Below are 23,289 nucleotides of genomic sequence, written 5' to 3' on the forward strand. Positions count from 1 at the left end.
AATTGATGGACATGGTCAACTAGGTTAAATTGCTTCTCAGGGACTTTTCATAAAGTGGGGCTGCTTCTTTTTACCTTCTATGTGTGTGTGTGTGTGTGTGTGTGTGTGTTTTTCAGAGGTGGAGGTGAGCAGCAGTTTGAGGAGGGGCGTGGGGTGACAGGACTTGAGCAGGTGCAAAGGTGCATCACATATCATAGGGGAGATGGAACCCATCTTCCATTTAAAAACATCCCCCTAGGGGAAATCACAGGATGGTCTCCAACTTTCTACATTCTCTTTGCCCAGAGGACCAGAGATTTTAAAATCAGGGTCTCTTCCTGGTAAATTGAAATTCTGCCATGGCATCCGTTGGAGAACTCTTTCTTAGTTCAGAATCAGGAGCAGACGCAGTGAGTAATGAAGTCGAGGTCAGTAATGGGGAGACAAATGAGATTAAGCCGCCCTCACAGAACAGCAGCCCTGACCTTTGCATTTCATTTGAGAGTCAGCCATGGTGTTAGTAAAATAATACAGTGTAGGATGGCTCATGCGATATATAGATCTCAAATAGGATTCTCATGCTTAGGAGTAACTTACAAATATACCTGGTCTGGTGTATTTTATATATATGGATTATAATATATCAAAATCTTTGTGTGATAATTTCTACTCCCCTGGCATACATACATACATATATACAGACAGACAGACAGACAGGCAGACACACACATGCACATAGTCAGGAACATACTGAGAGAGATAAAGGGGGGACAATGGGATTTTAAAATGGTAAATCATGCATACAATTGAAATAATATTTGAAATCTACTTAAGCTGTGTGTGCTTGTGCATGAACCGAACTGCCAGACAAAAAGTTTAATCAACAACATTCCTTCCTATCATTTTTGCTCATTTCCATGTTCAAATCTAGACTCTATAAAATTGATGTGAACAGCCATTAATAAAGAACATACTAGGTTGTAAATGTAACTGAGATCTCTATATACATGCTAGGGTGTATGTTACATGTTTTCATTCATATCTATATTTTTCCAGAAAACACTAGCTGGCACCCTAAAAGCTGTGAACTACTTTTAAGAGTGCATTTTTATAGACAGAACATGGCTAACTGTCTTTTATTGTTCCGTGCAGTGATTTTGCTTGAGCTTTCCATCTCTGCTGGCAACATTGAACATCTCAGAAGTCAGGGTTTTGCCAAGTCCTTCACTAGGTGCCACTGGACTCCCATCTTGCTCTGCTCTAAGAGAGCGAGAGGTTGCACATCGGGCTCTCCTCCTGGCCAAAAATCCTCAGGTCAAAGGGCACAGGGAGTCAGCTCACATTATGATTGGCAGGCACTTCCTGGAATTAGAATATCTATGCCTTGACAGGTAACAGGGATTGTCAGCCTGACAGGATTTAGAAGGATGTTGGAGATAAACCTCCAGGCATGTCTGTCAGGGATTTCCTAAGTTGCTTTAACTGGTAGAAAGACTCACTGTAAATATGGACAGCACTGCCTGGTAGGATAGGCTCCTGGAGAGGGTGAAGCTGATCCACAGCAACCATTCCTCTGCTTCCTGATTGTGATGCAATGTGACCAGTTAGCTGCCTCACTCATTCACTGACTCCATGGACTGTCCCATAGAACTGTGACCCAAATTAAACCCCTCCTTCCTTAAAGAGTTTGTGTCAGGTGTGTCATTACAGCAATGAGAGAAAAGTAACCAAGACACATGCAGAGTGGAATAATGGAGCTGTTTCCTGACCTTGGGGGAATATGCTGTTTCCAGGTGATTAAAGGCTGTTTTGGGGAGGAAGTTTGGAGTAAAACTTTACTTAGGAAGAGGAAATCAGCTCAGAGGTGCTATGATGAACATGGGATGACATGGTGACAGGGGTAATCCAGAGTGGGAGGTGAGCATCAAGTACCAGCTAATCAGGTGGAGGAAACCAGTGGAGAGTCCAGCTCTCAGTAGGAGACATCACCATTCATTTCCAATTAACCAATGTTTAATACGCTAAGAAGTAGGGGCTGGAGAGATGGGCCATAGTTTAAATGCAGATTACTTGTTGCCCTTGAAGAGGACCCAGGTTTGATTCCCAGTGCCAACACGGCTGTTCAACACTATCCATAACCCCAGTTTTTGGGAATCTGATACTCCCTTTGGTCCTCCATGGTCACCAGGCATGCATGAGGTTCATTAGCATGCCTGCAGACAAAACACTAACACACATAAAATAAAAATAAAGATCTTTGGAAAAAGAAAGAAGCATGTGGCATTCGGGAATGCCAAGGGATTTTCTTGCTTCCTCTCAGGATTGCGCTGTCAGCTGGGGACTGCAGCCTGACCCTAGGGATGGGAAGATGCTCCTGATTAAGTCTTAATGAGATTTTCTGATAGAGAAACAGTTGGACTGCAAAGTGTTTTCTGAACGCAATTCCTTGCTGTTCCACAACTATTCTCTGGGAAGTGATGGCATGCAAAGCCTGGCTCACAGAAAACACAAGGAGGTAGATAAAGTGTCATGTCCTGTTCCTAAGGGCAGTCAGATCCCAGGGGAGAATAGACATAGATGTAGAGTTAGGGCACATTGAAAGGACACAGTTGGCTTGGACAGTGACTTGAGAAAGGCAGAAAGGGTAAAGGTAGACAGGCTCTTGTAGTGGGTATTCACTCTGCCCATGACCTTGGGCTATCCTAGGCTTGTTGGGTTCAGTGACCTTTCTACTGATTGTCTAACTCTCAATGGAAATATTGGAATAGAAGGGACTTTGTGGAGAAAAGACCTATGGGAACAAAGGGCAGGGACCTGCATGGTCCGATATCAAGACACTAAGTGATCATGTATTACAGTATGATCCCCGTGACTGACATTTAACACAAGTGACAGAGGCAGGGGCAAAATCCCCAAAAGGGCTATATGGTAAAGAGTCAATCCGATGGTATAAGATTATGACACAAATTGATGTAGGTTCAAATTATTTATATGCAAGTACGCATGTGTTTTTTTTTTCTTTGTGTGTGTGTGTGTGTGTGTGTGTGTGTGTGTGTGTGTGTGTGTGTGTGTGAGTTTGAGGACTCCTGTGACACAGTATGAGTGTGGAGGGCAGAGAACAACTTTTAGGAATTGTTTCCTACCTTCCACCTTGTTGAGGGGATCTGTCTTATTTCTGCTGTGTATTCCAGGCATCTGGTCTTGGAGCTATGGGCAATTCTCCTGTCTCTGCCTCCCATCTCACTATAGAGGTATTGTGTTTGCAAATATGTGCACTACAACTGGCTCCAGGGAGTAAAGTTGGGCCATCAAGCATGTGCAGCATGTGGGATCCTATGCTTAGCCATCATGATGGCCCTAACTATGTTTGTCTCTTAAAGGGATGGACCATGAATGAACCTTCTGCAAAGTGTCACCCTTATCGAAGGTGAGATGGCTTTCTGAGACACCTGCTAACCTCTTATGGGGTGGAACTTCCTCTCCTTCATTCTCTGGTTCCATAAGCAGTAAGGTAAGACAGGACAGAGCAGAGCTCAGGTTCTACCCCGCAGAAAATAGGCCATGGATTTACATTTCATGCATTTATTTTTAACAGTGTATTTTAGAAGCTCACCATTCCTTATTAAAAATGAACAATGTCTTTAATAGTTTATTTTAATTCCAAAAGCAGTATGTATTTACTATGGAAGTCTAGAAAATGTAGATAGGACCAAAGAAGACGTCAACTCAATATACACAAATCCTTCTGTTCCAAATTGAGTATCCTATGAACTTTAGGTATTTATGGTAGAGTTAAATGATAGTATATCAAATCATATATTCTGAAAGTTATGTCAAACATTTCTTTTTGCTTTTACCCACTGAGCAGTCTCACTGGAACAAGTTATCCATTCTTTATAAAGTTCCTATATAGAAACACTCCATATTTAGGTACCCAACATATAGTATTAACCCTTTGTATATGTATCTCTCAAAAGGTCTCTTGTACAGGCTCTGAACTCATTGCTGGAGACCATACCACCTGAAATTAATGCCTTCTCTGAACAGTGTAAGAAAACATGAGATTACCACAGGTAGGCATGGCATACCACACAGAGATGGAGGAAGGACACATAAGCTGTTAACAGGCATCTCAGAAAAAGAGGGAGATGAAGCCAAAGCATAGGCAAGATGGGCAGGATGACCTCGGCAGAGTAGAAAGTGCAGGAGCATATGAGAATTAGAGGGCCTGCCAATAACAAAAGCCAGTATGCTTTTGCAGATGGTTAGAAGGCAAAAAATGTTTGAAGTTGTAGAGCTAGGCAGAGGTTCAAACTCAAGGCTCTTTGGAAATTCAGACCACCCCAAGTTAAAACAAGAGGCTGCAAAGTAATTGAAGCAGAGTATGATGCAAACCAGCTAGAAGAAAGGAACAAAGCAGACACAGAATCCAGCATTCTCTACCAGCACTCTTGATGCCACTGTCAGTCCACAGTGCTGGCTGAGTGACCTGTCTCTTCTAGCTGTTATCCAGGGCCATACCATGTCATAAATCTCCAATAACTATAGTTTGTTTTCTAGAAGTAAAGTAGATTGTTTTTCCAGAGTCTTGGCTTCCTTGGTCTGTTGACCCCAACCTGCTGTTCTGCATCTAAAAATAAATCTCCCTCCTCCCTGTTTTAAATCCCACATCAGTTACCCACTTTTACATACATGGGTAGACAATCCACTCTCTGTGGCAGTTCTTTATTGTGGTGGTGGTAGTAGTTTTGAATTTTTTTGCATTATTTTTGTTGTCTGACCATTTCATACATTTGTATAAAAATTCTAGTCATTTTGACCCCAATTACCATTTCTCATCCCCCTCTCTCTCCCGCATTCTTCTCAAAAAGTACCCTGTCTGTGTCTTCATTTGTGTGTGGCCCACTGAGTTCAGTTAGGGTTACTTGCCCAGTGTGGATGAGAAGTTATTAAGTTAACCAAAGACAATTTATCCTGGGCTACACCACTGAGATGTCCCTCCATCCCTCCCACAACATGCCTTCTTTGCTGATAGTCCCTCTGGGAAGAGAGGGCCTCATGGGCCCCTTCCTCATCCATGATGCCACATTGATGGGCCCATCTTGTTCAAGTCTTATGCAGACAATAACCACAGCTGCAGTGAGTTCCTGAGTACAGCAGATACAGCATGTCTGGCTTCTATCCAGAGCCTCTTCAACAACCTCACTGTTAGTGAGAGGGAATCTGCAGTCATTGTGCAAAACAGCATAGAAGCACTTCAAAAATTAAAATGGAATTACTCTACCTTTGGCAGTCCCACTTCTGGAATATTGCCAAAAGAAAAGGAATAAGAATATGAAGGAGACATCTGAACTTTATGGTCACTGTAGCCTTACCCATGGTAGCCATGTTGTAGAATCAACTTATATGTCAATTAAGGGATAAATGAACAAAGAAAAGGCAGGGTACATGTATACATAAGCAAATAATCACCAGCCTTAAATAAGGAAGAACAGATTTATTTTTATTTATGTGTGTGTGAAGGAACCAGCTTCCTTTTGGCAGCCATAAAAGCCGAACACGTGCTTGCCATAAACCTGCCTTGGTCACGTAGAGGTCAGATGCCTGTCTCGTGACAAGGAACCTTAGTCACTTAGAGGTCAGATGCCTGTCTTGTGACAAGGAACCAATCAGAAGTTAGCTGGTGGCGCTATGCTTTACGACCCTGGGTGTGCTTTACGGACAAGCGCACGACAATGACGTAGAGAGCATAGCAACCACCCTGGGAGGGCCTATGGGCCATAACAACCAGTTGACCAATCAACACAGGGCAAGCCCTCCAAGCCTGGAAGCACACCAATCGTAAGCCTGTGCGTACCCCTAGACACTCCCCTTACGCTGCCCTATAAGATCTTTTGGGAGCCCGTTGGAGCCGTCTTTTCTAGCCGTCCGCCATGGCGGGTGGGTGAAAGACCCGAGCTAACATAGGGTTAGCTCGTTAAATTACAATAAAGCCTCGTGCAGTTTGCAGCAAGCTCTCGAATCCGCCTGGTGATTGGGGTGACCGCGAACCTGGCCTGAGACCCCGGATACTTGAGTTTTCGGGGGTCTAACGTGTGTGTGTGTGTGTGTGTGTGTGTGTGTGTGTGTGTGTGTGTGTGTGAGCGCATGCATGCATGTGCGTGCGAATGCTTTGTGTATCATTTATATGCAGGTGACCTTGGAGGTCAGAACAGGCTATCAGAATTCCTGGAACTAGAGTTGTTGCTAGATGCCACCTACATAATACGGGTGCTTGGAACTGAACTCAGGTCCTCTGCAAAAGCTGTAAGTGCTCTTAACTACTGGGCCATCTCTTTAGCCCCCAATACTAATTCTTTTCCAGTGTAAAATAGAGAGTCAAGCCCAATGAGGACCCCCACCTCCAGTTAGTCTTTCATATGCAATTCCCTGGACATACCCACCTTTCTGAGCAAAACAGCAGGGAATAATTCAGAAGTTAAAGGAGAAAATGCCTTCCTCTAAACATGTGGTTCAGGGTTGGCTGAATGCACAGGTATGTTCCAGGCTTCTGGAGTAGGGAACCAGGAGTCTTTGTCTTTAGTTCATGTTTTAGAGTCAAGAACAGGAAGCTACATAAACAGAGGGAGATACCTGTATATACAGGGAAGGGTAGCTTAGGTGCTGAAGAACTAGCAGCTAAGGCCAGTGGGTTTCACTGAGAACACACATTCAAGGAAGAGGCTCCATGAAACCAAAATGACTTCAGAATGCTACATCATTTTGCCAGTATCTATCCGTACCATAAACTGTTCATGCTCCCAAGCAGAATAGTAGAATAGATCATTCATTTTTTTTGCTGTCTGTTATGGTGTGAGTATTAACTGTCCCACAAAGGCACAAATCTCCAGCTGGGGATGCTATTTTAGGAGGCTGTGAAACAGGTACAAAGAAGGATCTAGCTAGAAGAAGTATGCTGTGGAGGGGCAGGCTTGAGATATATAGGCCTGCTTACTTCCAGTTTTGTCTCTGCATCTCTACTTCCTGTTCTGCTAAGGTGTGAACAACCAGCCTCACACTTCTGCTGCCACCTCAAAGAGACACTCCTATTCCAGCCATGATGGACTGCACCACCAAATCATGAGCCTAAGTAAACCATTCCTTCCCTAAATTTCTTTATTAGGCTTTCAGGCACAGAGACTTAGAAATGAACCAATGCCCCCTCAGGGGATGCTGCTCCTTGAGAATCAGCTGACAAGGGCCCAGCAAGTGAAGTCACACTTGTCTATTGCTTGGGAACACCATATTTGAGTTTTGAAAACAAAAATGTAAAGCCACCTATATATAAAATCCAATGAAATGACAAATAAGACAACATGATTCTTTTCAGAAGAAAAGGACACAAAACCTAGGTGGGAAAATTGGAGTGTGTATGTCACTGTAATAATTACCAAATAAGTGTAATACAAACAGGCTCTAGTTTTCCCCTTAAATGACAATTGGAGAAGTCTTTTTTAATGCTAATCCTAACGATTAAGGGGGATTTAGGGAAGAGTCTCCCTGAATAGGACTGTGGAGAGTGTGAATTGGTTTAACCTTTCTGAAGAGACAACTCAACAATGTGTATGGAAAGGCTTAGACATCCACATAACTCTCATTCCTGGGGTTTCCACATGTAGGAGCTAATTCAGTAGTGGTCTTGGGTGTGCTTCAGATACATGCTCAAGTTTGACAGTCACCATAGGCTTGCTGAGGGGGCAATCAAAGGAATAGCTTCACAATTAGGACTCCAAAAACAATGCATATAATTTATTTGGCCTCAATTTGGCAGGTTTATGGATATTGTATCTATTTGTACATTCTTTTAAATGTTTTTTTAATGTGTGTGTGTGTGTCTGTCTGTGTGTGTGTGTATACACATGAGTGTAGGTGCACTCAGAGGACAGAAGTGTTTGGAGCTGACTTTAAGGGGACAGTGAAGAGCTTTCCTGATGTGGGTTCTGGGGACTGAACTCAGGTCTTTTGCAACAGCAGTATTTGCACTTAACCACTGAGCAATCTTTCCAGGCCCCTTCTTTTAAAAGGAATTACTTGTTTTCTAGACATTTTATATGTATATAATCTATTTTAATCATATACAGCTCACTATTACCCTCTAGATCACATAAAGATTCCATAATCCATCTTCCTCTAAGAATTATGTCCTTTAAAAAAAACCCATAATAAACACTGATTAGTGCTGCCCATGGGTGTGGGGCTGTAAGGATAAATCTTTCTGCCAGCTGTCCGAGTTCCACCTGCCAAGTGGGTGCCCAAAATAACACATAGAGACTTATATTAGGTACAATGCTGCTGACCAATGACTAGGATTTCTTACTTGCTAGCTATGTCTTAAGTATCAACCATAGCTATTAATCTATATATTTTATAAGAACTTATCTTATCGGATGCCAGTGGCAGGTGTCTTCTCTTGCTGGGATCACATGGCAGCTCCACAGAGAAGAGGGGAGGAGGAAGACAGTAATTTCCTGCCTGTCCCTGCTTATATTCTGAGTCTACCTGCTATATCACTTCCTGCCTGGATCACAAGATATCTCTTTACTACATTTCCCAGAATCCTCCTCAACTCTTAGTCCCACCTGTGTTGCTCCTCTTTTGGCCAACAGTGCTGTATTCAACAACCAATAAGATAAACATACACAGAAGGACCTTCACCATCATCTCCTCTTTTGTGTCTAAATAAAAAGAAGGGTTTTAACATAATAAAATATATAGTAAGTTATCAATTAAGAACCGTAGTTATGATATTTAGTTCATTAACATTTAGCAAGATTTAAGGAAAATATTCTATCATCTCTCTTATCTTTGTGAGTCTAAAGTAGTATATGTAGCTTATCTTTTATAATAACTAAAGAAAACTACAGCCATAACTATCTGTCTTCAACTCCATCTGTTCCTTTCTACTCTGCATCACCTTACATACATACATGTACATACATGTACACACATGACACAGTATTTCTTGCAAAATTCAAACTAAGATTCCAGAAAAAGGGGCCTTCACATGACCACCTCTTCTTGAGATGCTGAGATGATGATGATGGTGTACTAGAAGCAGCAACATTTGCTTATATAACCAGTATATCAGCTACATGTATGTAAGGTGATGCAGAGTACAAATAGCTGATCACTGAACTGTCACTCACCATAAAGATGGATGGTTTTAAACAGAAAATTTCCTAAAATAGCCATCTCTACATGTCTAGAAAAAATAAGTTAATCAAACTGTTCACTAACCATTATTTTATGATGATGATGAGGAGGAGGAATGGGTGGTTATAATAAACTTCTTTGTGGGTGTTTGCAGTACCTGCATACCTATAATAATGCAGTATTGCTTTCATAATGACAAGTGTCAAGAGAAAGGTCTGTCTCTAGAAGGAAGGTTGGGCCTAGCAGAAGTAAAGAAAAGACCATGGAGGAAGGCTGCAAGGAAGGAAAGGTATTCTATACCACATAGCTTGGCTCAGCCACTATGTACATGCAAACCCTACCAATCATGAAAGGGCTACTAAGCCATGGCAAGACTATTCTAGAAGATTCTCATTTACATGGCAGCAATTCCCCCAGTAACCTACTGAGACAATGCTCCAGGTATTAGTAACTTTTTTTGTTATTACTGGGGTGCAAGAATATGTCAAAAGCAATTGTCATAGTTAACTTTAAACACAGATGCATGTGACTCCTGTACACAAAGATTAAGTAATGTAAACTTTTAGAAAGAAGCTAGAGAGATGGCTTACAGATAAGCATGCTGGCTGTTTTCCAGAGGACCTACTTATGATTCCCTGTACCCATTTGGTGGCTCAGGACAGTATTAACTCCAGTCCCAGGGTATCTGATGCCCTCTTCTGGCCTCGTCAGGATCTATACACATGATGTGCAGCTCAAATACATGACTGAGTAGGACGAAAATGTCCGTCTGAAACCTATTACTGTATACAATGAAAATGCATGGCTAAAAATGTTTGGAGACTATGGAAAAGGAAAGTCAGCCTAGTTCTAAATTAGTCTTGGCTTCAGCGGGTTTCATCAGAACACGTACCAACTTCAGTATCAAACTAAATTATGAAAGCTATCTCAAAATATTTGCTAAGAGTAAAAGTAAAAACTACTCAGCAGTTGTAGAATTAGTCACTCACCTAAGGTGGGTGATAATTTATGCCCTACTTGTAGTCAAAAGAGAAATGTATATTTATAGCGGGATCTATATCATTTTTCTTTTGCGGGGATGAACTAATTTGTGTTTGTTAAGTTGTTTCAAGTTGCTGTGGGCTGGCAGAACAGACTTTCTATTCATAAGGCTAGAGGGATTAAATTAGGTAAACCCTAAGGGAACAGAATTGGGAAGTGAGAGCAGTTGTTTGAACAAATGAAGTATTATCTAAACCACTGTGGAATACTGCTGGGCAGAAAGTAAAATGGGTGGTTCCTTTTTTTGTTTGTTTGTCTGTTTTTTTTTGTTGTTGTTTTTTGCAGTAATAAGGAATTACACAAGGCCACCCCTCAACATTTCTTTAGTTCTGAGTATTCAAGAGTCAGCAAACATCTTGGAACAAACAAACAAAACGACAGAAGCCAGTGGCCACCTCCATCTGCTTAGCTTTTGCAGTAGCTGCCTCACAGAAGGCATGGGACCAACACTGATTCTTTTCTTCCCTCCTTTGTCTTCTTTTCTCTCTTTCTGAAGTACAAAACCAGGTTTATCAATCATCTTCTTCCCTATTCCTACAAACTGTGAGATGAGAAGGACTGTACAAATACCTTTCTTTTAGCTCAAGTGGGCTTATTTCACCCCTTCACTTCTTCCCTCCCCATCCTCCCTCCCTCCATCTCCATTCCTCTCTCTTTCTCAATGTGTGTATATATGCAGGTACATAAGCACACTTGAGGGAGGAAGAGGACAATCTCAGCTATGATCCCTTAGTACTGACCACCTTCATCTCCCTATTTTCATGTGTGTGTGTGTGTGTGTGTGTGTGTGTGTGTGAGAGAGAGAGAGAGAGAGAGAGAGAGAGAGAGAGAGAGAGAGTGCTTGTGTAGGGGGTGTGCATACAAGTGTGTGCCTGTACAAGTGGAGGTCCAAATATGATCATCCTTAATTGCTCTTCTGCTTTATTTGCCGAGACAGTATTTTTCAATGAAACCCAGAGCTCACTAATTCAGTTAGCCTTGCTTGACAGCTGTCCCCAAGAATCCTGTCTCTGCCTTTTGAGAGTGGATCTACAGGCAGGCTATCACATCCATCCATCATTTATGAGGATTTCTGGAGATCTGAACTCTGGTCCTCACACTTGCATGACAAGTCTTTAACCACTGAGCCACCTCTCTAGCACTTAACTGTTTTGGAGCTTGCTGGTGTTGAGATAGTCTCTCACTTTTACCTGGAACTCACTGAATCAGCTAGGATAGCTGACTAATTATCCCCAGATTCATCTGTATCTGCCTATCCAGACTGGGATCACAAGTGAGTGCCACCATGTGCAGGTTATAAACTCTGGGCCATGCACACATCCTCATGCCTGCACAGCAAACACATCATTGGCTCAGCTATATCCCAAATCCAGTAGGGTTTTAAAAATTAGTTTAGAAGTCAAGATGGAATGGAGAGACCTTTATTTAACAACCAGAGGTTATAGATTCTCTTTTCAAAAAATCAGATAATCAGTCATTTCTATGACATGCAAATGGACTGGAGCTGGGGAGCAGGTGGTAGTGGCCAGGCAAGCATCAGTCCCTGGTTCTCATGATCTCTTTGCCTCTAGTGCCAGCTTCAAATCTTATTCATAAGATTTTTCTTTTGAAAGATTTCTTTTTTATTTATGTTGGGGGGTGGAGGCTGGGTGTCTGTGTGAGTGGCCAAGGAGGCCAAGGAGAAGGTCTAGATCCCCTAGAGCTGGAGGTACAGGCAGTTATGAGCCACCCCACATGACACTTGGATCCTCTGCAAAAGAAGCAGTTATGCTTACCAGATGAGCAATCTCTCTATCCCAACTCAGAGTTGTTCTGTAGCATGGGAATATCTCCTACCATCGAATCAGGACCCCAGATAGAAATGTGAGCATTAGACTGTGACAAATGTATGTTGTATGATGAAGCCTATCTCCTAAAGATATGATAACTTCTCAACTCCTGGGTTTTATACTTCTGACCTTTACCAAATCAATATTAGAAGCTGGCGAGAAGTGAGAAGAGATCCAAAGAGAGGAAGCCACAGACTGACAGATTGGTGTGGCCACATCAGGGGAGCACTCTCTATGACTTGGGCCACCGGCCAACTCCACTGTGTCCTAATTAAAGTGTCCACTCTCCACTAGGTCTGCAACTGAAAGTGACTGCTGGCTCTGCAGCCAATGGAAGCAAGCCAGAAACACAATCCCACTTAAGAAAATTGGATATGATTCTGCAGAGCAGACAGCCATGCTCAATCACAGCATGACAAAGTATGACGTAGACTGTGCCAAAATGCCTTGCTTACGAGGAAAGACCAGTATGGTCCACAGGGACACACCTGAGGGTTTCAGGACTTTAGTACAGTGAGCACAGAGCACCAACCTTCACCTCTGTCAGACAGTTCATACTTTCCTAGAACAGAACTGTTACAAAGATGTGTAAAGCATATTACTATAAATATTTACTTACTCCTCCCTTTTTTTTTTTTTTTTTGGCTGAGGAGAATCCTTAAAACTGACTGGGGAAATGATAACAAAAAGTTGTCCAGAAATGTTTGATTATTTCTCATTTCCTTTTCAGTCATGTGGAAAACACAAAGACTACTTTGAGGCATTGATCTAAGCTGTGAACAGTCTCCCCAGGAAATACAAATGTATTAGGCATGTAGTTTTCTAAGCACTTGCAGAGATTCAATGGATCTATGAACTTTATAAGGAATCAAGACTTTTGTTTTTAGGTGTGATGGCTCACACTTGTAACATCAGCCCTCAGGGATCTGAACTAGGAAGAACTAGGAAGAACTCTGAAGCTTATGCCAGCCTAGAGCTAGAGTACATAGAGAGTACTTGCTTAAACTTACACACACACACACACACACACACACACACACACACACACACACACACAAAATATTTCTCTATGGTTCAGAAGGACATTTTCTTTGTGCCTACCCCTAGTACCTGCCAACCATCTTCCTCCTCCTCTAGTCTTATTCCTTTTGCAATCTTCTTCTTTTTCTTCTTCCCCTAATTGTATCCCCCCTATATATTAAAATAAAGAAATCATGTCAGGAAAGAAGTTCAGCAATTAAGAGTGCTTGCTGCTCCTGCAGAGGAACTGAGCTAGGTTCCCAACACCAGGGGTGGGGGATGACACAAAACCACCCCTGACTCCAACTCCAGGGGACCTAATGCTTTCTTTTGGACCCTGCACTCATGTTTATATATCCCTCCCCACATATACATAAATTAAAAATAGTCTCTGAAAAGTTAACATTTCTGCCGATGCTGATTAACAGTCAAGTACATAGCTTCTTGGAGTGATAACTGCCCTTGGCTTGGCAATGCCTTCTGTGAACTTTCTGAATCTCCCCTTCCTCATCTCCAGAATGAGGGTGGTGTCAGGCTGTCAGTTGAGGACTTCTTGGTAGGCCAGGAGGACTAAATACACATGAAGCTCTTAGAATAGTTGTTGGCATTAATAGTAAGAGATCAGTTGATAAGTGTTTGCCAACAGCCACTTTCAGATTTAATATTGGCTGTGTTTCAATTTTAATGAAAACATCCCAATGTATTATATATTGGCATCTTTAAAATCTTACATTAGTAGCAAAGATAATGAGGAAAGTGCATTACATATATATATTCTGAAAATCAACATTCTGAAAATCAAAGCATCAAAGAATGAGGAATATATTGGGGGAAGAAGAAGACTGAAGAAGGAATAAGACCAGAGGAGGGAGAACATGAGATGGCAGGTGTCAGGGGTGGGCACAAAGACACTGTCTTTCAGAGCCATCCACAGACATCACAACCACCCACTGCCCTGGAGTGGCCAACAGTGAAGTCTCAATAAACAGTTGGGTCTTTTGCTTGAGTGGTGTAACCAATTCCACCTGACAAGGAATGGGTGTGACTATCGCCATCAGACATGCAACCAAAGTCTATTAGAAACTGGGGGGTACAACATTACAGGGACATAGATCGGGAAGAACTGATGTTCCACTGAATGATTGAGGTAGGCCTACTGCAGATATAACTCTAAGACATTTTAAAAATTATACCCAGGTAACTATCAGGAACCCTCTAGACACTCAAACTGCCGTGTAACCCTGAACACATGCATGGCTGAGGATGTGAATTATGGTACATACATCCTTGAATGTAACAAATGGTGACATTGAAAGACTGCTACTTTTCTCTTTGCCAGCCATGTGGACACCTTCCTCTCTAGCTAGATTAAAGAATGATCCTTCCCTATACTAGTTCTTATGGGCAGTCTCCGCTCTGGTAAAATAAATGGTCTTTCTTCCCCATGCTAGCCCATATAAATTGTGTCCTCTCATGAATAGTGGGTTTTATAGCCTCATGGTCAAATAGTCCTAGAAGAAACAGGGCATGTTGGCAGTGGTCCTTCTTAGAAGGGAAAGGTATCCAGAAAGTGGGTATCAGGATGCTCTCCAACAGTCTATTCACTCTTCTTTTATCTGGTCACTGAAAGATTACCCACACTGTGGGCACAGCTGTGCAACTTTCTGCCTTCTTCCACACTTTTCTTTGAGGAGCAAAATTCCTTCTTTTTACATACATAAAACATCCAAGGCTCAGGAAAATCTGGTTACATGTCCAAGGTTACATAGCTATGACATGACACAAACTGATCTTGCACCAACAAATGGTACCTGTCTTTCCTATAATAAAATTCCCTCTAATAAGCTCAGATATGTTCTAGTTTCATACCTGTTGCTGTGATAAGGCATTATGAGGGGCAAACACAACTTAAGAGAGAGAAAGAATTTATTTTAGCTCACAATTCCAGGTGACAGCCCATCATGGCAGGAAGTCAAGGTAGCCAGAACATAAAACAGGTAGTCATGCATATCCACAGTCAAGAGCACAAGGAATGAATGTCCACTCCTCAGCTCAATTTTTCCATTTCTTACACAGTTCAGGATCAAATGCAGGGACTGGTGCTATCCACAGATAGTGGATGAAACCAGAGATGCTGATATGATGTATAGTCTACAACTTACAGGGCAGAATGGTATACAAATTACAGGGCAGAATGGCATAGCATTAAAAAGCGTAAGTTAATAATATCAACAGAGCCAAGATTGAAAACCAACAATCATACATATAACACTAATCTATAGTATTTTGAAGCTCATATTTATTTACTTATGCATACATATGTGTGTATATTTACTTAGATAATACACATATATGTGTATGTGTCTACATACACATCTATGTACATAAATACAAAGGAGTAGTGCTGGATAGTTTTATGTCAACTTGACACAACTTGAGAGGAAGGAACCTCAATTGAGAAAACACCTCCATAAGATCTGGGCTATAGGCAAGCCTATAGGGCATTTTCTCAGTTAGTGATTGATGTGTGAGGGCTCAGCCCATTGTGGGTGGTACCATCCCTGGGTTGGTGGTCTTGGATTCTACAAGAATACAGGTTGAGCAAGCTATGAGGAGCAAGCCAATAAGCAGCACCCTTCCATGACCTCTGCATCAGCTCCTGCCTCCAGGTTCCTGCCCTGCTTGAGTTCCTGCCCTGAGTTCCTATGATGATGAACTGCGATGTGAAAGCATGAGCCAAATAAATTCTTTCCTCCCCAAGTTGTTTTGGTCATGGTGTTTTGTCAGAGCAATAGTAACCCTGACTGAAATAGGAGTACATATGAACATGCACTTGTATGCATACATTTGTGTCTATGCACAAGGACTGTTTGTCAGCACTGAGAATGGGACCCAGCCTCACAGTGCTAAGCAAGCACTCTGCCCCCAAGTTACCCCTCCTGCTCCACAGATATAAAGTATACCAGACTGTTTGTGTCGTAGCCATACCTAGGTGTGGACCTTCATAAGCCCTCTTTACTGGAAACTGTGAAGGCAAAGAGGAAAGTCATGTGAACCAAAGTCCTTAGAAAGTGACCATACTTTCCACTGAAACTTCTGAGCTCATTGAGTGAGAGGGACATCAGTGACTCTGGGGAGGGTTGAGGAAGGGTGTTGAAGGTCCAGTGCCTAATTACAATTTATTTGGGGCTATATTTAGTACCCCCACCAATATACATTCCTTGCCAACCTCTAGCACCCTGTGACCAAAAGACAATACCTTCTGTAATATATTCATTTATTAAAACCCTAACTTTCACCAACAAAAAAGACCACATATCTATCGATAGCAACTGAGGGCCACAATGAGATTTCTTTTCTCTGTTTTTGCCCACCTGCTTAATATTACCGCCAATGCATTTAAAACTGCTCCGATTTCTGGCTTTCCTTTGGTACTGCAACAAGTCAAGCCTGGTGCAATGGTGCACACCTTTGCTCCTAGCATTTGGGAGGCAGAGGTAGGCAGATCTCAGTGAGTCACAGGCTAGCCTCACCTACAGAGCCTACACAGCAAGTTTGAGGACAACCAGGGTAGCATAAAGAGAATTTATCTCAAACAACAACAACAACAATAAATATATCACCATAACTGTTAGCACTTTGAAACCTGAAATTTGGGGTAAGGAGCCTCAATCTGTATTCCTGAGCAATAGTCACTCACAGTTGACTTCAGAATAAATGATTTCTTATGGAGGTAAGGGCTGTGTTTTTGCAATGGCATTTATTTTCCCTTTGTTATGACTTCCATCAGAAACAACATTTTAAAGACCTCTTGCACAATGTCCTAATACATCATATTTACCCAGGCTATCCTCATATAAGCATTTACTATGAAATTTCACTAACTTTCAGAATGACTGGCTCTGAAACATGTAGGCTATCTTTTTATAACTATTTCTTTTATTTTTGAGATTATAATATAATCACATCATTTCCCCTTCCCTTTCTTCCCTCCAACCCCCCATATGCCCCACCTTGTTCTCTTTTAAATTCATTTGCCTCTGTTTTCATTAATTGTCGTAAAAATACTCACATATACACAAATTCATAAATACAACCTGCTCCATCTGTGCAATATTGATTGCCTGTGTGCTTTCAGGGCTACCATTTGGTGTTGGGTAACCAATTGGTGGGCTCTTCCCTGAGAAGACTATGTCTACTCTTTCAATATTCTTTGTTCACCCATTGCTCTTTCATTAAAGAGCAGGGGATTGCCAGTCTATAATCACACTGCCAGAGAGTCTGGGAAACAGGGAGGATCCTAAGAAAGACATGAATGGTACCCTGGAGAAGGCAAATGGGGGATTGGGAGCATGGGGTAGGGGAGAAGGAGAGGGAGAGAAGAGGAGGGGAGGGGAAGAAATGGAGCAGGAAGGCTGATTCAGGGGAAGAATAGAGGAGAGTAGGATGAGAGATACTATAATAGAGGGAGCCATTATAGATTTGAGAAGAGATCTGGCACTAGGGAGATTTCCAGAGATCTACAAGGATAACACTAACTGGCAATCTAAGCAATAGTGGAGAGACTACCCTAAATGCCCTTCCCCAATAATGAGATTAATGACTACCTTATATGCCATCCTAGAGCCTTCATCTAGAGCAGAGACAGACACCCTTAGTTAAACACTGAACTGAACTCCTGGAACCCAGTTGCAGAGAGGGAGGAGTGATGAGCAAAGGGGTCAAGACCAGGCTGGAGAAACCTATGTAAACAGCTGACTTGAACAAGAGGGAGCTCATGGACCCCAGACTGATGACTGAGAGGCAAGAATAGGACTGATCCAGACTCCCTGAATGTGGGTGTCAGTGAGGAGGCCTTGGCAACGTATGGGGCCTAGGGTGGTAGATCAGTATTTATCCCTGGTATATGAATTGAATTTGGAAGCCAGTTCCACATGGAGGGATGTTCTCTCAGCTTGGACACATGGGGGAGGGCCTAGGCCCTGCCCCAAATGATATGACAGACACTGGGGATCCCATAAGAGGGCCTCACCCTCCCTGGGGAGCACAGGGGGTTGTGGTTTATGATAGTTTGTTACATGCATGCATTTTATGTTTAAGTTAGGTTAAACATAGCCTATCTTGAATGTCCCTCATTTCTTTATTGTAGGAATATTTAGTGACTTAACTTTTATTCAGAATGAAGCTGCTGCTGCTGCTGCTGCTGCTCCTGTTTTTAAGTAAAAGTGTCTGGTAGCATGGGAACCAGCAAAATACCACATCAAACCAGAAACTTTTTGTTCAGTCACGAAATACCCAAAGTAGCACCCATAGTTCATGAGACATGTTATAGGCCTTCAGGGATGAAGTTTATTTGGGACAGCAATAATCTGGAAAGCACAAGGCTTTAGGATCAATATTTAGCACTGCATAAAACTAGGCAAAGGAGGGCTTTCATGTAAGCTTGGGACTTGGGAGACGAAGACAGGAGGATAAAGAATTCAAGGTTGCCCACAGTTACAAAAAAAAAAAAAAAATTGAGGCCAGCGTGGACTACTTGAAACTGTGCCTCAAAAAGTAGACAAGAGACATGTTAAAAACAACATCCATGAACAGGAGTCATTTAAGCAATTTGTGATTGTCAACATGTTAAGACATGAGAAGCACTTATGTTGGTGCCTGATATATACAATATTCCCAAAGGTCATGGTGACTATTCAGTCTTATACTTTCAACCAGGAAGGCACAATGGAGTTTCATGACATGAGAATATCAAGCAACATGGAGAACTCCGCCTTTTATGCATTGAGCCATGTGGTCTCCTTTAGTAGCTGTAGTCTAATGTAGCAGGATGAATATAAATGATATTTATTTTCTTCCTCCAAGCCACATGCCCCATTTTTGGTTCTAAGTAAGGTACTGCTGATTCAAAGAAACACACAGACATACAACATCAGCAAATTTTAATACACTAACTACCTAAATCAAAGGTTCAGGAGATAAAATAATCATCAAATACAAGATAAATGCGCTGTCACAATCTCACCAGGGGCAGAGGTGCCTATGAGTGTCCTATCCTTTTCTGTTTTCATTTTTCTTTCACACACACACACACACACACACACACACACACACACACACACACAGAGAGAGAGAGAGAGAGAGAGAGAGAGAGAGACAGAGACAGAGACAGAGACAGAGACAGAGACACACAGAGAGAGGCATACCTCCCTTCATATCTCTCTCTCTCTCTCTCTCTCTCTCTCTCTCTCTCTCTCTGTCTCTGTCTCTCTCTGTCTTTTAGGAGTGACAAGGAGAATGCTCCCTCCAGGCTGATTTATGATTTTCTAAGTTCCCTGGCCTTCCCTGTCCCCATGCCAATGATGGAAGATTCCCCTTGGCTATTTCAAACCATGTCTTTTAGGGGTGACAAGGAATTAAAGACAACAGAAGGAATTGCATGTCCATCTCATTAGAGCCTTTGAATTCGGGAGGCACACAACAAAGAGAAGGGACTTGAGTGAAGGTGTCCTAATGAGGCATAGATTAGTCCAAAATTTGCAAGAGGAAGAAGGCTAATCTCAGGGGGGAAAGAAGGCTCCAGGGAAAATATTCCAGGGAAAAGAAACACCCTGTGCAAAAGCCACATGGTACCCAGGGCTGGAATGAAGAGCTGAATAGGAAACAGGGAGCTCAGGTGTAGAAAGCAAAATGGACTTTCCAAAGTCATGGGCGGGGGGGGGGGGGGGGGGTAAGGCAGAGCTGGGAGTGTGAAGCCATTACACAGAGTCTTATTGGCATTTTGCTTTGTGCACTTACTTCTGATTAAGGCTAATAAGGTGTGTGCATAGATGCCAACTATGTAAATGTGATTTAAATAAAAACACCTTGGCACCATTCTGAGTGGTGCCTAGTCTACAGCATTATGTAGAGATCATTTCATGGTGTCAGTACAAATTATTATTATATCCAGAATGTTTAGTCAACAACCAAATTCTCTTATACCCTCTCTGGTGACCTTCTCTTAGCTTACTGGACATGGAGGGACATCAGATGCCCACTGAGACCATGTGCTCAGCATGTACATTTCTGGACTAAAAGGCAGAATCCAGAAGGCCTGATGAAGAAGTGACTCTTGGTTATAGCTCTGACCTGTGAGCTCCCCATGTTGATACCTGTGCCGACTACTGTGGTGTGGTGTCTAGCAGGATTTGGAAGCAGCTTGCTTTCCCGAACTGTGCATTGTTCTCTACCTGTCTTAAGCCAGGCTTGTAAAAGATATGGTAAGCTCTCCCTCGGAACAGAACTTCTAAAGCCAGGATGCTCCAGATGTTACCCTTAGGTCTCTGAAGCACTTCCGAGGGAAGAGAATTCCCTGAATGACATCCCCAGGAACTATATCCACACAAGGCACCCCAGAGAAGTCAGATAAGTCTCACATGCTTCCTGGAGACCTTATGTTTGCTGAAGAGTCAGACATGGGGATAAAGTCAGACCCAATTGGCTTCCTCATCACCTGCATATTCAATGACTGCTGGGTAACGCAGGCCACCAAAGGCTAGAGGAAACTCACAATAGCTGAAAAATATTTTTCAAAAACAATGCTATGCTGACTTAGAGTCCTTTGGGCAAATACCTAGGAGGGGTATAGCTGGCTCATATGGAGGATCTATTTTTAGCTTTTTAAGGAATCTCTTTACTGATTTCCATAGTGGCAGGACTAATTTACATTGCACAATGGAATTTTGTTCAGCTATAAAGAAAAAGGAAATTATGTTGTTTGCAGGAAAATGGATGCAACTGGAGATTATCATATCAAGTGAATTAAGTCAGACTCAGAAAGACAAATACCATGTGTGTTCTCTCATTTTCAGATTCTAGATTATATCCAGATGCATAAAACCATGCTGATGTATATGCCATGACAGTAGAAGCAAAGGTTTCTAGGAGACTAAAGGGGGCTATTGGGAGTGGGGAATGGAGAGAAAAGAGAAAGAGGATGGGATATGTGGGGGTAGGGCACAAAGTACAACACATACTTGTTTGAAAATGTCTTTAAGAAACCCAGTACTATAACAATGAACATGCACTGCTAATGAGCTAATGAGTGGAGTTACTAATGATTTTTAATACTCTGTGGTGTGTGTGTGTGTGTGTGTGTGTGTGTGTGTGTGTGTGTGTGTGTGTGTACTAAGCACAGGCCTAGAAGGTTATCTTTCAGGAGCTGCTTCTCTTCTTTCTAGTGGAGTTACAGGACTCAAACTTAGCTTCACATAGCAAGTGCTTTTTACCTCCTGAGCCACCTGATTGGCATCTTTCTGACTTTTTATTTTTTATTTTTTGAAGCAACTAAAGCCTTGTCACTCTCTGGGTAACTTCCTGTTTGGGACAGCCTCACAAAGAGGCCATTTATGGTCAAGAAATATCCATTTATAGGACATAACTAAACCCCAAAAGATGGAGATGAAACCAAAAGCAAGGTCGTTATGGCATCAGAGTAGATGCAAATAGCGAGCATGGAGCACAAAGGGGCTTTACTGTGCACATCACACAGCAGCTGAGACGGGAACTGCATCTGCATGTTCTGGAGGGACCAAAAAGGGCCCATGATGCTCGGCTAAAATGGGAAGAAGAGGATTTCTTTGCATACAAGCATGATATTCTTTTCTCATTAAACTTCATTAAAACTCTATGGTGGAGGCTGGGCATGTAGCTCAGTTGGCAGAATGCTTATCTAGCATGGGCAAAGACCCCAGTTAGATCTCCAGTTCTGTATATACCAGGAGTGGCGGTGCAGGCTTGTAATCTCAACACTCAAGAGACAGAGGTAGGATGATCAAAAGTTCAAGGTCATTCTCCAGTACATAGAGAGTGGAAGGCCAGCTGGGATACAGGGGACCCTGTCTCAGTAAACACAGCACAAGTACGAAATAACATGGCGTTAAGCAGACTGTTCTAATCCTGGGCAGTGCTCGGTATGAAGTACCAAGGTTTTCCCTTGGGGGTCTAGAATACACCATTTGGCTATTTGCTTTGATTTTTTAAGGTATTAATTAGGGTAGGTCAATGTTTGATAGCAGCATTGTTTAGGTGTCCAGCTTAGAGTACAAATAATAAAACATTCTAATTTGCTGAAGGCTGGAGCATCCAGATAGACTACCCCTAGGATGTGTTTGATCTGATTAAACAAGACCACCACGCTCTAATGAAATCCCTCCAGTCACTAATCAGCGATGGTCCAATCCAGAAAATGCACCCTTTCTAATGAATATTGAAATTGGCTGTCATTAAGAGAGGCCGTTCACAGGAGGGCAAGGAGACCGTGATCAATATTCATAGGGTCCTTGCTGCCTCATTGATTAATAGCCTTCAAGTGTAAAGCCGGAATGGTGGTAATAAAGCATTATTTTTTGTGTGCAGGCTGACATCGGGATGCTACTTAGATTTAAACTTTGAATTTATTTTTTTCTGATCAAGTTCTAATAAATGGTTAAGAAGGAAAATGAAACGGACTCCCTGCCTGCCTCTGTCATCTTTCTCTCCTACCTCTTTCTCCTTCTCTACTTCCTCCTTCCCTGTTTCCCCTCCTCTTCTCTTCTCTTTTTATCCCCCCCATTTCTCTCTTTCTCTTCCTTTCCTACTTCCTCTTTTACTTTTCTTTCCCAAGCCTGCCTCAAACTCACAGCACACCTGTCTCAGTCCTTGAGTGTGAAAACATACCTAGCTCCCAGGGTTCTTGAAGCCACAGGAACATAGAAAGTACCCTGTGCATGCACACAGGTTGGCAGGGTGGGGTCAGGGGTAGGGGTGGGGGCTCATTCATTACCAGATAAGGCTCTTCATCAAATAGTCTCTGACTTTGCATTAGCCCCTACCACATTCACTGTGGTAGGGACTCTCCCAGAGCCACTCATGGTCTACAATGGCTTACAGTTCAGAAACAAAGCATTTTGCCAGAGGGTTTACTACCATATCTGCCTATCTGTTCTTTCCCACTGAGCCAGTCCTATCTCCAGTACACCATCTTTGCATAGGCCCCAAACCCCACCAGGCAATGGTCATGCTAATGGATATAGTTTGTCAACCTCAAACACACTGAGTTAATGATTCTGTGTGTAACCCAACCCTTAAAGGGAACCACGATTCTCACCCAGGAAATCTCTTTTCCTTTAAAAAGCAAGGCAGCATTTTAAGGAGTTTTGAAAATATGTAGCATTGAATGAATGCTGATGACCAGTGCAGCCACTTA

Source organism: Cricetulus griseus, chromosome 7 (genome assembly GCF_003668045.3).
Source record: "Cricetulus griseus strain 17A/GY chromosome 7, alternate assembly CriGri-PICRH-1.0, whole genome shotgun sequence".
Classification (NCBI taxonomy): Eukaryota; Metazoa; Chordata; class Mammalia; order Rodentia; family Cricetidae; genus Cricetulus; species Cricetulus griseus.